Raw genomic sequence first — 12,201 nt, 5'->3', positions numbered from 1 at the left:
TGTTCTGTGCCAACGGGAGGCTGTAGGCTATAAGAAAAAGTTTTTACAAATGCTACACTTCATTAGAACTAACTTTTTTATACTGTGCAAATGTACAAAAATAATTTTAGCTTGGAACGGAGTTATTTAACCGGTTGCCGACCGCCGCAAGTACATATACTGCGGCGGTCAGCCCTGGCCAGGCAAAGTGACGTATGGGTAAGCCACTTGCCTATCACTTGCTTGTGAGCCAATAGAGGGCTAGCGCGCGCCCGTGGAGGCGCGTGCCCGCCCCGGCTCGTTCCCTAGGAAGTCCGTGCGTGTGACCGGCAGACCCGATGTCCGCCGGTCACTCGGCGATCGTCGGTGGAGAGGGAGAAAGGCAGGTGGCTGATGTAAACAAGCCGCCTGTCATTCTCCCCTGTGTAGGAATAGTGATCATACGGTTCTACTATGTAGGACCGTTGATCACTGTTCCTACACCAGTAGCCATGTCCAATCACAGTTAGAAGCACGCCCCTAGGGACACACTTAACCCCTCCTTCCCCAATAAAGTTAACCCCTTCCCTCCCAGTGTCATTTTGCAGTAACAGTGCATATATATAGCACGGATTACTGCAGTAATGTCACTGGTAACCCCAAAAGTGTCAAAAATGTCAGTCAAGGGTCCGATCTGTCCGCCGCAATGTCACAGTACCGCAAAAAAAAAAAAAAACGCAGATCGCCGCCATTACGCGTTAAAAAAAAAACACCAAAAGACAAAAATCTTTCCCTTAGTTAGTAAACGCAATAACTTTTGCGCAAACCAATCAAAATACGCTTTTTGCGATTTTATCTACCAAACATATGTAGCATAAAACGAATTGGCCTAAAATGTTAAAACATTTTGATTTTTACTTTTTTTTCAGAATTTCATATAAAAAAATGTGAAAAATATTGTTATTTTTTGCAAAATTGACGCTCTTTTTTTGTTTATAGCGCAAAAAGTAAAAATCGCACAGGTGATCAAATACCACCAAAAGAAAGCTCTGTTTGTGGGAAAAAAAAAAAAAAAAGGATGTCAAATTCGTTTTAGGTACAGCGTCGCACGACCGCGCAATTGTCCGTTAAATTCACACAGTGCCAAATCGCAAAAAAAAAACCCTAGTCGGAATGGGGGTAAAATCTTCCGGGGCTTAAGTGGTTAATTTTATGATTTGTTTGCAGAATTATGAATTTTGAGTACAACACCCTATGGTCCACTAAGTTTGAGGCCCTCGGACCTCATTGTTGTCACAAGCAATACCCGCAGTTGAGAGCGTACGAAAAACACTGCTGTCTTTTGCTGATAATGTGTTTATCTCCCTTGATGCAGCAGAAGCCACAGCAGGACAGTGATGATGGATTATTTTTTTTATTTATCTTTTATTTATAAAGTGCCAGCATATTTTGCAGCACTATGTTGATTCCCCAGTGTCTTTTAGTAAGAAGAGGTAGGATTTCCCATGAAATTTGGAATAAGCTTTTAAAATACCAGTTTTAAAAGATTTAAATTTAAAAACCCTATAAGATTTATATTTCTCCGTCCCAACTGTGGAGATACGCCCTCTCAAATCTTCCAATGGGGACATCTGTTTTGATGACAGTTGTCTAAGAGAGGATTTCCCCTTACTTTGAAAAGATTTGCAGATGTCCCTTTGGGACAAGAAGTAAAGGGAAATTTTACCAATAGTACACGTTCAGCAAAAACACATTTTTATTATTTAATTAATTTATCAATTTTTAAATTTTTAGAATATTTCTTTAGTTTGAAGTCCAAAAAAGGGATATACAAATATAGCAAGCAATGACAAATACAAAGCATAACACGTACAGATTTTTGAAGGTGGTATGGAGAATCTTGTATTTTACATGAAACGTGACAATAAGCTTGCTCATTTGCCACCACTGCGTGTATTCAGGTAGAAACTGCACCCTCCTTGAGAGGTAGGGGTTTGGGGTGTAAAGGGGGGGGGGGGGGGGGAAAGGAACCACCAGGTTAGAGGGACACTTCACACCTCTTATCTATAGCTTCCCTCCACTCCCCCTAATGCCTAGTACACATCAAATTATCGGAAAAATTATCGTTTTTTTTTTTTTTTTTGGATACTTGTCACCTGACAAGTCGGAACAGTGTGAACCGGCAGTTATTCTCTCTTATTCTGTGATTTTTCCTTTTTTATAAAAGGTACTAAATTGCATTTTAAAAAAGGAGAGATGCCATTTTTAAAAATTTAGGAACTAAAAAATTAAACAAGCAAAAGTAAACGTGGATTTTAATTAGGAGTTAGGAGGGTAAACCTTTAAAAACAAATATTATTATTATTTATTTTCATTTTTTTTACAATTTACACACAACACTAATTTATGTATAAAAAGCAGGACTTGGCTGTTGTATCGACAGCTGATTTTTGTTTAAATTCTAATGCAACTTTGCAAGCATTACCCAGGAACACGGGAAAGACTGATATTTTCTTCAGATCTCTAGCATCATATTCTGATGCTACTACTCATAAAGCTACCCAACTAAGATGAATTCCATTCATTAGCCTAACATATTAAGAGCACAGCTCTATTAATAGACACTGCTATTTTTCTCCAATCCTATAACACAGGAAACAACACATGCAATTTATTCTAGAACCTAGTCATTTATCCTCACCTCTCTACAGCAGAGATGCTGATAATTCCAATGTGTTGGAAGCCACATATCGTCCTGATCTTGTCCAGAGTTTCGTACAATTATTAGCCTACATGAACAAGGCTCAGAAAATACTGAAGACTTTGGTTTAACATAGCTGCCAGGCAGATAGCATTTTAAAAGGAGGGATTAATAATGATAGTCTATGCATTTCCTTTAATCCCCTAATATAAAAAGAGTGACATCTTATCTAGGAACAGGACCTGTAGGCACAGGGAAATTTGGAATTTATAAAATGTTAAAAAGAATAAAATATAGTCTTAGTAAACTACCACATAACTCCCCCTACAAAAAATATTTCTGCTGCTTTTCTAACTTTTCTATGCAAACCTTACAAGATTGTACAATGCAATGCCTGGCTTTCTTCAATAATAGGAAAGAGAAGACCCTCATGTCACCACTGCAGCGGCAAGTTGGAAAAATACAGAAAAAGTGCAATAATAATGAATGCACGTATATAAAGTATTAGGACTCAAGGCCCTAAAAATGTTCATTATTTTGCTCCCCCCCCCCCCCTCCCCAATGCGCTAGTGATAGTTACAATTTTACCAACAATATTAGAAGTGTATATACTTCTACATTATTTTTCTAATCCATTTTCTTCCATTTTTGAAGATTCATTTTTTCCTTCTTTCTCCATTCTTCCCTCTTTCTTTCTTTATCCCTTCCTTCCTCTTTCTTTCGTCCCTCTTTCTTTCTCCCTTTCTTACTCCCTTCTTCCCTCTTTCTCCCTTTCTTTCTCTCTTCTTCCCTCTTTCTTTCTTTCTTTCTCCCTTCCTCCCTCTTTCTTTCTTTCTCCCTTCCTCCCTCTTTCTTTCTTTCGCCCTTCCTCCCTCTTTCTTTCTCCCTTCCTCCCTCTTTCTTTCTCCCTTCCTTCTTCTTTCTTCCCTCTTTCTTTCTCCCTCTTTCCTTCTCCCTTTCTTACTCCCTTCTTCCCTCTTTCTTTCTTTTTCTCCCTTTCTTTCTCCCTTCTTCCCTCTTTCTCCCTTCCTCCCTCTTTCTTTCTCCCTTCCTCCCTCTTTCTTTCTTCCTTCCTCCCTCTTTCTTTCTCCCTTCTTCCCTCTCTTTCTTTCTCTCTTTCTTTCTCCCTTCCTCCCTCTTTCTTTCTCCCTTCCTTCCTCTTTCTTTCTTCCCTCTTTCTTTCTCCCTCTTTCCTTCTCCCTTTCTTACTCCCTTCTTCCCTCTTTCTCCCTTCCTCCCTCTTTCTTTTTTCCTTCTTCCCTCTTTCTTTCTCCCTTCCTCCCTCTCTTTCTTTCTCCCTTCCTCCCTCTTTCTTTCTCCCCTTCTTTCTCCCTTCTTCCCTCTTCCTTTCTTCCCTTCTCCCTTTCTCCCTCTCTTTCTCTCTCCCTTCCTTTCTTTCTCTCCATCCCTCTTTCTCTTTCCCTTTATATTACCATATTCTCTGCTATGTAAGTCATCTCAGACTCTATATAACCACACTCTCTTTAAGCCACACCGAATATTTGGCATGATTTAAACTATGCCGGGCCGTTTTCCTCTTCTGCTAGATCTTTCTTTCTCCTCCATCCATGGGGTGGGTTTATAATTACAGCCAGCCACTGACCACCAGTGGTGGGGTGTATTATTAACATACCCTGTCAATGAAATTCAGTACTGGGGAGGGGTTCTTATTACAACCTTTCACCCAGGGGAGGGGGGGGGGTGGTGGCGGGTTAATATTACAGCTTGTTCCTCAATGTTTGGGGGGAGGGGGGTCTATAATTACAGCCAGTCGCCAACCACCAATGCCTAGGGGTTATTAATACATTCTACCAATGACCAATAATACTGAGAAGGGGGGGGGGGAGGGGCAGTGTTATTATTACAGTCTGCCACTGAAAACCAATGGTAGGAGTTTAATACTACAGCCTACCAGGGACCACCAGTGCTGGGGGGGTTACTAGTACTGCCACTGACACCAATGATGTAGCTTGTTTTACTCCCACTTTATTTTCAGTGTACCCCTAGGTCTTATTTTGTCTAAAACATAGCAAAGTGGTAAAGGTGTCACACCATACACCAACTGAAGTGAGATCCACTTTATTGGCCACACTCCCATGTGGTGGTGCTATGAGTGATGCATTTTTCTATTTCAGTCCCTTCAAGGTGCTCCCCCTATTTTCAAATAATGTACACAATAAAAGAGATCGCATCTCTGAGCAACTGCATTAACCCCCATTGTAAGAAGGCATTACAATGTCCACCAATGTAAATGATATGTGTTCCACTGATCACCAATATAAGGGAAAGTCTTCCTCCAAATGACCACCAACATGCGAGGGGACATGTAGCCATTAATATTATTTGTTTTAAATCATGATTACTACTGAAAATAATTTTATCATATAGAACAGGAGGTGTTAAAAAATGAACTGCCTGGGGTGTCAGATACTCTAGGTTTACCACATTGATTTTTTTATTTGTTATTACATCTACAATCTACTGATTATGTTACAGATATATCGATATTTAGCTGGAGTTCCTGAGACTAGCAAATGATTTCAAGGGTTCCTTAGGGGTAAAAAGGTTGAGAAAGGCTGGACAACGATAACACGTACATGTGCAATAAAATAGGAAATATTACAGAAGAGGCATTTTTTTTCTTACTTATTGATTTTTTTTTTTTTTAAATGATCTTGCAGGGAGCAAGAATTGCTTTTAAAGGGTAAAGATTTAATTGAGACATCTGTAACCTCTATTTCAGTGTTTCCCCTGGGTGTTATTTATCATTGTGACTCACATTCGAAATATCTCCATGGCAGTCAGATTTAGACTTGCAGTGTAGATACCATCTATAAAAATTAGAGGTGAAAGTGTACCTGTAATAAAGTGTGAACAGGATGGTAATACGGGCACCCAGAGGTGTCCACATACAGTATATCTATATCAATCTGGACTCCTGGCCTGTAAGGCGTCATGTACACGAGACGTTTGAAAACCTCTTCTGGATGCTGGAACTTGACAGCTAGTGCACAAAGTTAGAAAACGTCCATTTGTCCACTTTTTAAACACCAAGTTTACCGGCGTTCATCATCGTTTTCGTTTAGAAACCTCTTTTCAGATAAAAGTTTTTATTTCTCTCTTCCTCCCTTCTTTCTCTCTCTCTCTTCCCCTTCTCTCTCTACCCCTTGTCTCTCTCTCTCTCTCTCTCTCTCTCACTCTCACCTCTCTCTCTCTCCCCTCTCTCTCCCCCTCTCTCCCCTTCTCTCTCTCTCTCCTCCTCTCTCTCTCCCCCTTCTCTCTCTCTCTCTTCCCCTTCTCTCTCTCTCTCTCTCTCACTCTCCCCCCTCTCTCTCTCTCTCCCCCCTCTGTCTCCCCCTCTTTACCCCTTCTTTCTCCCCCCTTTCTCTCCTCCCTTTCTCACCCTTCTCTCTCTTTCCCCCCCTTCTCTCTCTCTCTCTCTCTCTCTCGCTCCCTTCTTTCGCTCTCTCCCCCCCTCTTCTCTCTCCTCTCTCTTGTTCCCTATCTCTCCCATTCTCTCTCCAATCTCTCACTCTCTCCTCTCCCCTTCTCTCTCCAATCTCTCTCTCCCCTTCTCTCTCTCTCTCCTACTCTCTCTCTCTCTCTCTCTCTCTCCTACTCTCTCTCTCTCCGTCTCTCTCCCCCCTTCTCTCCCTCTCTCTCTCCCTCCCTCCCTCTCCCCCTCTCTCTCCCCCTTCTCTCTCTCTCTCTCCCCCCTTCTCTCTCTCCCCTTCTCTCCCCCTTCTCTCTCTCTCTCTCTCTCCCCTTCTCTCCCTCTCTCTCCCCCCTTCTCTCCCTCTCTCTCCCCCCTTCTCTCCCTCTCTCTCCCCCCTTCTCTCCCTCTCTCTCCCCCTTCTCTCCCCTTCTCTCTCTCCCCCCCTTCTCTCTCTCTCTCTCCCCCCTTCTCTCTCTCTCTCTCTCCCCCTTCTCTCTCTCCCCCCTTCTCTCTCTCCCCCCTTCTCTCTCTCTCTCTCTCTCTCGCCCCCTCTCTCCCTCTTCTTTCTCTCTGCCCCCTCTCTCTCCTCCCTCTCTCTCTCTCTCCCCTTCTCTCTCTCCCCCTTCTTTCTCTCCACCCTCTCTCTCTCCTCTCTCTCTCCCCCTTCTCCCTCTCTCTCCCCCCTTCTCTCTCTCCTTCTCTCTCCCCTCTCTACCCCCTCTCTCTCTCCCCCCTATTGAAAATAGTCAGCAATGTTTTCCTATAAACGATAACGCCTATAGATGTTTCTACCACACGTTTGCAAGCTGTTAGAAGCATTTGGTGTTAGAATTGCCTATAAACTTCCATCCTGAATGCATTTTTTTGCTTTCAAGAAAATGCCTATAAAAAAACTAAAAAAAAAAACTAATTGTAAATGGAGAGATGAGATAACACAGAGGAGAGTTCAGGGGCTGCTGAAAAAAATGCCCAACTGCACCAAAACGTCTGTTTATCAGCAGCTGTGTACATGAGGCCTAAGGCTACCCAACACACCACTGGGTATCAGCATCTACATTCTACGAATGTTTTATACAATTAGACTTTAGTGCAGGTACACTTTAATCAGATTGCTTTTATGGAGCGTTATTGACAATATTTCTCTACTCTTGGCACATTGACAAATCAGCTGCTGTTACTTGAGGACATGGTCGTGTTTTCCAGACTGCAAGATAGTAGCATTGGTTGGTTTATTTATTTTGGACTTTAAAAAAAAAAAAGCTAAATAGTTATTTTTTATGGCGATTCTGTGAAAAGAGCTGGGAAACATGCATTGTTAGTATACAATCAGACAGGCACTTTAAATTACAAGAATGACAATTACAGCATTTTATCAAAAGCTCCGTAGTTGAAACATTATTTGAATGTGAATGTTTCCAGCTAAGGAGACAGGACTGAGGAGCCTTCTATTACAATTCGGATAAAAGCATCTCTGTAACAGTGTACAGAGTTATTGTATTTTCCAACTATTAATAACCTGCCAGCCAACTCTACTAGTAATACCCCAGTGGATTGCAGTGTCATACTTTACCAGTTATATTTCTTATCACCCTTTTTAATAATGTTGGGGGCAGCACAAGAGTTTGTGTAATATCACCATTGACAGGCCACGTTTAGCGTAAGGCCGTTCTTAGCCTGTGCCGGGGGCAGCACCAAGCTATAGTATATTCTATTGTGTTTATTGTGTTTTATATTTCACACTTAAAGCAGAACTAAACCCTCCTCTCCTTTACAGCCAAGAAAGCTGCCATCTTAGTTTCTATTTGATCTGCAGTGGCCTTGGTGCTGCAGATGTGATCAGATATGACACCCATTTGATGGCGTTCCTGTCCCATTCTCAGTGCCATCTTAAGAGCATTAAAGGGCCCCAGGCAATGCAGTACACTGGGGCTCTGCCTAAACAATCACCCACGAAAATAAAAATGCAAATTATCGATCAGGCGATATTTATTGGTACATCAGTGCCAGGCTAATGACAGCTTCCAAGTTCGGCGGCTGGGTCCGGTGAACACACACACTGGACGGAAGTTAACAGGACTCGACTGTCCTGTGTGCGCCTGTTCCCGTGGAGGCGGACAGGCATTCCTGCAGTTGTGGGATCCCCCTCCATGGCCCAAAGGGGCCTGACAGCAGCGCAGGGCCGGCAGGCGCTTGCCACCTGCTAAGTTCAGCAGCGGAATGCACAGGATAATCTGGACTAATGCTTGGCTGGGGCTGTGTCGCTGTGCATGTGGGGCCCCCTGGGCCACTGCCCAGCATGCCCATTCAGTAAGATGGCCCTGCCCCTTCTTCCTGCTGAGTGGGCACCCAAACAGCTGCTCTGCAACTCCATTCAGACAGAAATCTCCCCCTTCCTCCTCATTGGATCACTGGCTGTGATTGGCTCCCACTGCTGTCTCAGCCAATGAGGATGGAGAGACCCAGCAGAGCTGAGGCTCCCATGCACAGCTCTGGAGAAAGATCAGGCTTAAGTTTTAACCACTTCTGGACCAGAAGATTTTCCTCCTTAATGACCAGGCTATATTTTGCGATTCGGCACTGCGTTACTTTAACGGATAATTGCGTGGCTGTGCGACGTTGTACCCGAATAAAATTGATGTCCTTTTTTTCCAACAAATAGAGCTTTCTTTTTCTGGTATTTTATCAATCCTGTGATTTTTATTTTTTGCGCTATAAACAAAAAAAGAGCAACAATTCTGAAAAAAAAAAAAAAAAAACAATATTTTTCACTTTCTGCTATATAATATTCCCCAAAAAAAAAAAAAAAGTAAAAATCAAAAATTTTTAACATTTTAGGCCAGTTTGTTTTCTGCTACATATTTTTGGTAAAAAAAATATCGCAATAATCGTATTTTGATTGGTTTGCGCAGAAGTTATCGTGTCTACTAACTACAAGAAAGATTTATGTCATTTTTATTGTTTTTTTTTTTTTTTTTTTTACTAGTAATGGCGGCAATCTGCGATTTTTTGCGGGACTGCTACATTGCGGCGGACAGATCGGACCCCTAACTGACATTTTTGACCCTTTTGGAGGGTCCAGTGACATTACCACAGTAATCAGTGCCTAAAATATGCACTGTTACTGTAATAATGACACTGGCAGGGAAGGGGTTAACACTGTGGGTGATCAAGGGGTTAAATGCAAGCCTAGGGGAGTGATTCTAACTGTATGGGGGTGGGGCTTATGGAATGACCATAGAGACCTGTGATCCTATATAGAAGGATCACAGGAGCTCTGTGATCATTCCAGCGGGGAGCGATCGCGGGTGGCCGGCGGCAATCGGAGCTGCCTGCCACGTGCATGGGAGTCCCAGCTGCCAAGTGGGTGGATGCCGGTGGCGGCGCGCGCTTGCCCCCTAGCTGCAGGTGGGCGACTAAGGTAGCCCTACGTCAATTTGCGCAGGAGGGCCAGCCTGCCGCAGTATATATGCGGTGGGCGGTTCGGAACTGGTTAAGGGGCAGCTGGGAGGTTGCTACACAGAGAATATTAATTTACCTTCATGCATAGAAACAAAACCTTGAGCCTTTGGAAAAAATGTAAGTGTTGCAAAATCATATAGACTGCTGTCACTTCTGGCCCTCCACAATGGTAAAACATTGTAGAAAACCTGTGATTTGCCTATTCAGGACAAAGCAAGAGGTTTGCTTTTATCCCCCGTTGCCATATTATACTAGCTCTATTTACTTTATCCGGCTCTGGGAACGGAAGGAATCGGTTGTATTATACAGATATGGAGGATATTATGATCCATCCATGTGATAGCACTGTGACACAGGGAGTCTATAGCCGCTTGTAAGCTGCAACTCTAGTGATTTGTAGCTTACAGAAGACCTAATTCTCTGTCAGTGGATTAACGAGTTATCAGAGGAGTAAAAGGATGTTAAAGCAGACCTTCCACCTATAAAACAACTTGTTTTCACCTGCCTCTTCCTATGCTCACCTGCCTCTTCCTATGTTCACCTGCCTCTTCCTATGTTCACCTGCCTCTTCCTATGTTCACCTGCCTCTTCCTATGCTCACCTGCCTCTTCCTATGTTCACCTGCCTCTTCCTATGTTCACCTGCCTCTTCCTATGTTCACCTGCCTCTTCCTATGTTCACCTGCCTCTTCCTATGTTCACCTGCCTCTTCCTGTGTTCACCTGCCTCTTCCTATGTTCACCTGCCTCTTCCTGTGTTCACCTGCCTCTTCCTATGTTCACCTGCCTCTTCCTATGTTCACCTGCCTCTTCCTATGTTCACCTGCCTTTACAACCATTCCATTTTTTTTAAAGATATCTAACCAGGAAATAAAAGCTTACCAAGTATGGGATACATAGAGGTGACCAGAGACAGTGAGTGCAGCTGGGCTGATCAGTATTAGGGTGTATAGGTTGCTTTTCATGTTGTTGGCTATGGATGGATGCAGATCTGGCTTGTTCCATTATGCAAATGCAGTATTTTTTGCAATGAGGTTATTGTGATATATAAACATGCCTATTGGGGCAACTTCACCATCAGTTATACATGCCAGCAATTAAAAGCGATATTCATTAAGAATCTGTGTGCTGCACAAAAAGTACTGTACCTATATTGGTCATACCACTCTGCAATGTGAGTTCTATATTCCCCACCTCCTCATTCGTTACACTGTGCTATATATTCCCTGTTCCACAATGCCTCATTCTGTACACTGTGCTGTACATTCCGTATTCCACCCTAATTCATTCTGTACACTATGCCAAACTTATCCTATTCTAGGCCCCCTACTTGTGTACACTATGCTACACATTCCCTATTCCACACCTCCTCATTCTGTACACTGTGCTTTATATTCCCTGTTCCACAATGCCTCATTCTGTACACTGTGCTGTACATTCCGTATTCCACCCTAATTCATTCTGTACATTATGCCAAACTTATCCTATTCTAGGCCCCCTACTTGTGTACACTATGCTGCACATTCCCTATTCCACACCTCCTCATTCTGTACACTGTGCTTTATATTCCCTTTTTCACATTCCAGCTTCCACACCTCCTCATTTAATACACTATGCTATACATTCCCTGTTCCACAATGCCTCATTCTGTACACTGTGCTGTACATTCCGTATTCCACCCTAATTCATTCTGTACATTATGCCAAACTTATCCTATTCTAGGCCCCCTACTTGTGTACACTATGCTACACATTCCCTATTCCACACCTCCTCATTCTGTACACTGTGCTTTATATTCCCTGTTCCACAATGCCCACTCTGTACACTGTGCTGTACATTCCGTATTCCACCCTAATTCATTCTGTACATTATGCCAAACTTATCCTATTCTAGGCCCCCTACTTGTGTACACTATGCTGCACATTCCCTATTCCACACCTCCTCATTCTGTACACTGTGCTTTATATTCCCTTTTTCACATTCCAGCTTCCACACCTCCTCATTTAATACACTATGCTATACATTCCCTGTTCCACAATGCCTCATTCTGTACACTGTGCTGTACATTCCGTATTCCACCCTAATTCATTCTGTACATTATGCCAAACTTATCCTATTCTAGGCCCCCTACTTGTGTACACTATGCTACACATTCCCTATTCCACACCTCCTCATTCTGTACACTGTGCTTTATATTCCCTGTTCCACAATGCCCACTTTGTAAACTGTGCTGTACAATCCGTATTCCACCCTAATTCATTCTGTACATTGTGCCAAACTGATCCTATTCTAGGCCCCCTACTTGTGTACACTATGCTGCACATTCCCTATTCCACACCTCCTCATTCTGTACACTGTGCTTTATATTCCCTTTTTCACATTCCAGCTTCCACACCTCCTCATTTAATACACTATGCTATACATTCCCTGTTCCACAATGCCTCATTCTGTACACTGTGCTGTACATTCCGTATTCCACCCTAATTCATTCTGTACATTATGCCAAACTTATCCTATTCTAGGCCCCCTACTTGTGTACACTATGCTACACATTCCCTATTCCACACCTCCTCATTCTGTACACTGTGCTTTATATTCCCTGTTCCACAATGCCCACTCTGTACACTGTGCTGTACATTCCGTATTCCA

At 42.8% G+C, this 12,201-nt stretch overlaps 1 protein-coding gene across 1 annotated transcript in view; it reads right to left on the bottom strand.

Moving 5' to 3' along the window:
- Window positions 1-12,201, bottom strand: part of KCNH4 (potassium voltage-gated channel subfamily H member 4) — a 568,276-nt gene that overhangs the window by 376,251 nt on the left and 179,824 nt on the right. The gene's annotated exons all lie outside the window — the stretch shown is intronic.

This window comes from Pelophylax lessonae, assembly GCF_965119305.1.
Source record: "Pelophylax lessonae genome assembly, chromosome: 11".
Classification (NCBI taxonomy): domain Eukaryota; kingdom Metazoa; phylum Chordata; class Amphibia; order Anura; family Ranidae; genus Pelophylax; species Pelophylax lessonae.
Note: the sequence above shows the minus strand (reverse complement) of the source record. Positions and strands in the feature narration are given on the sequence as shown.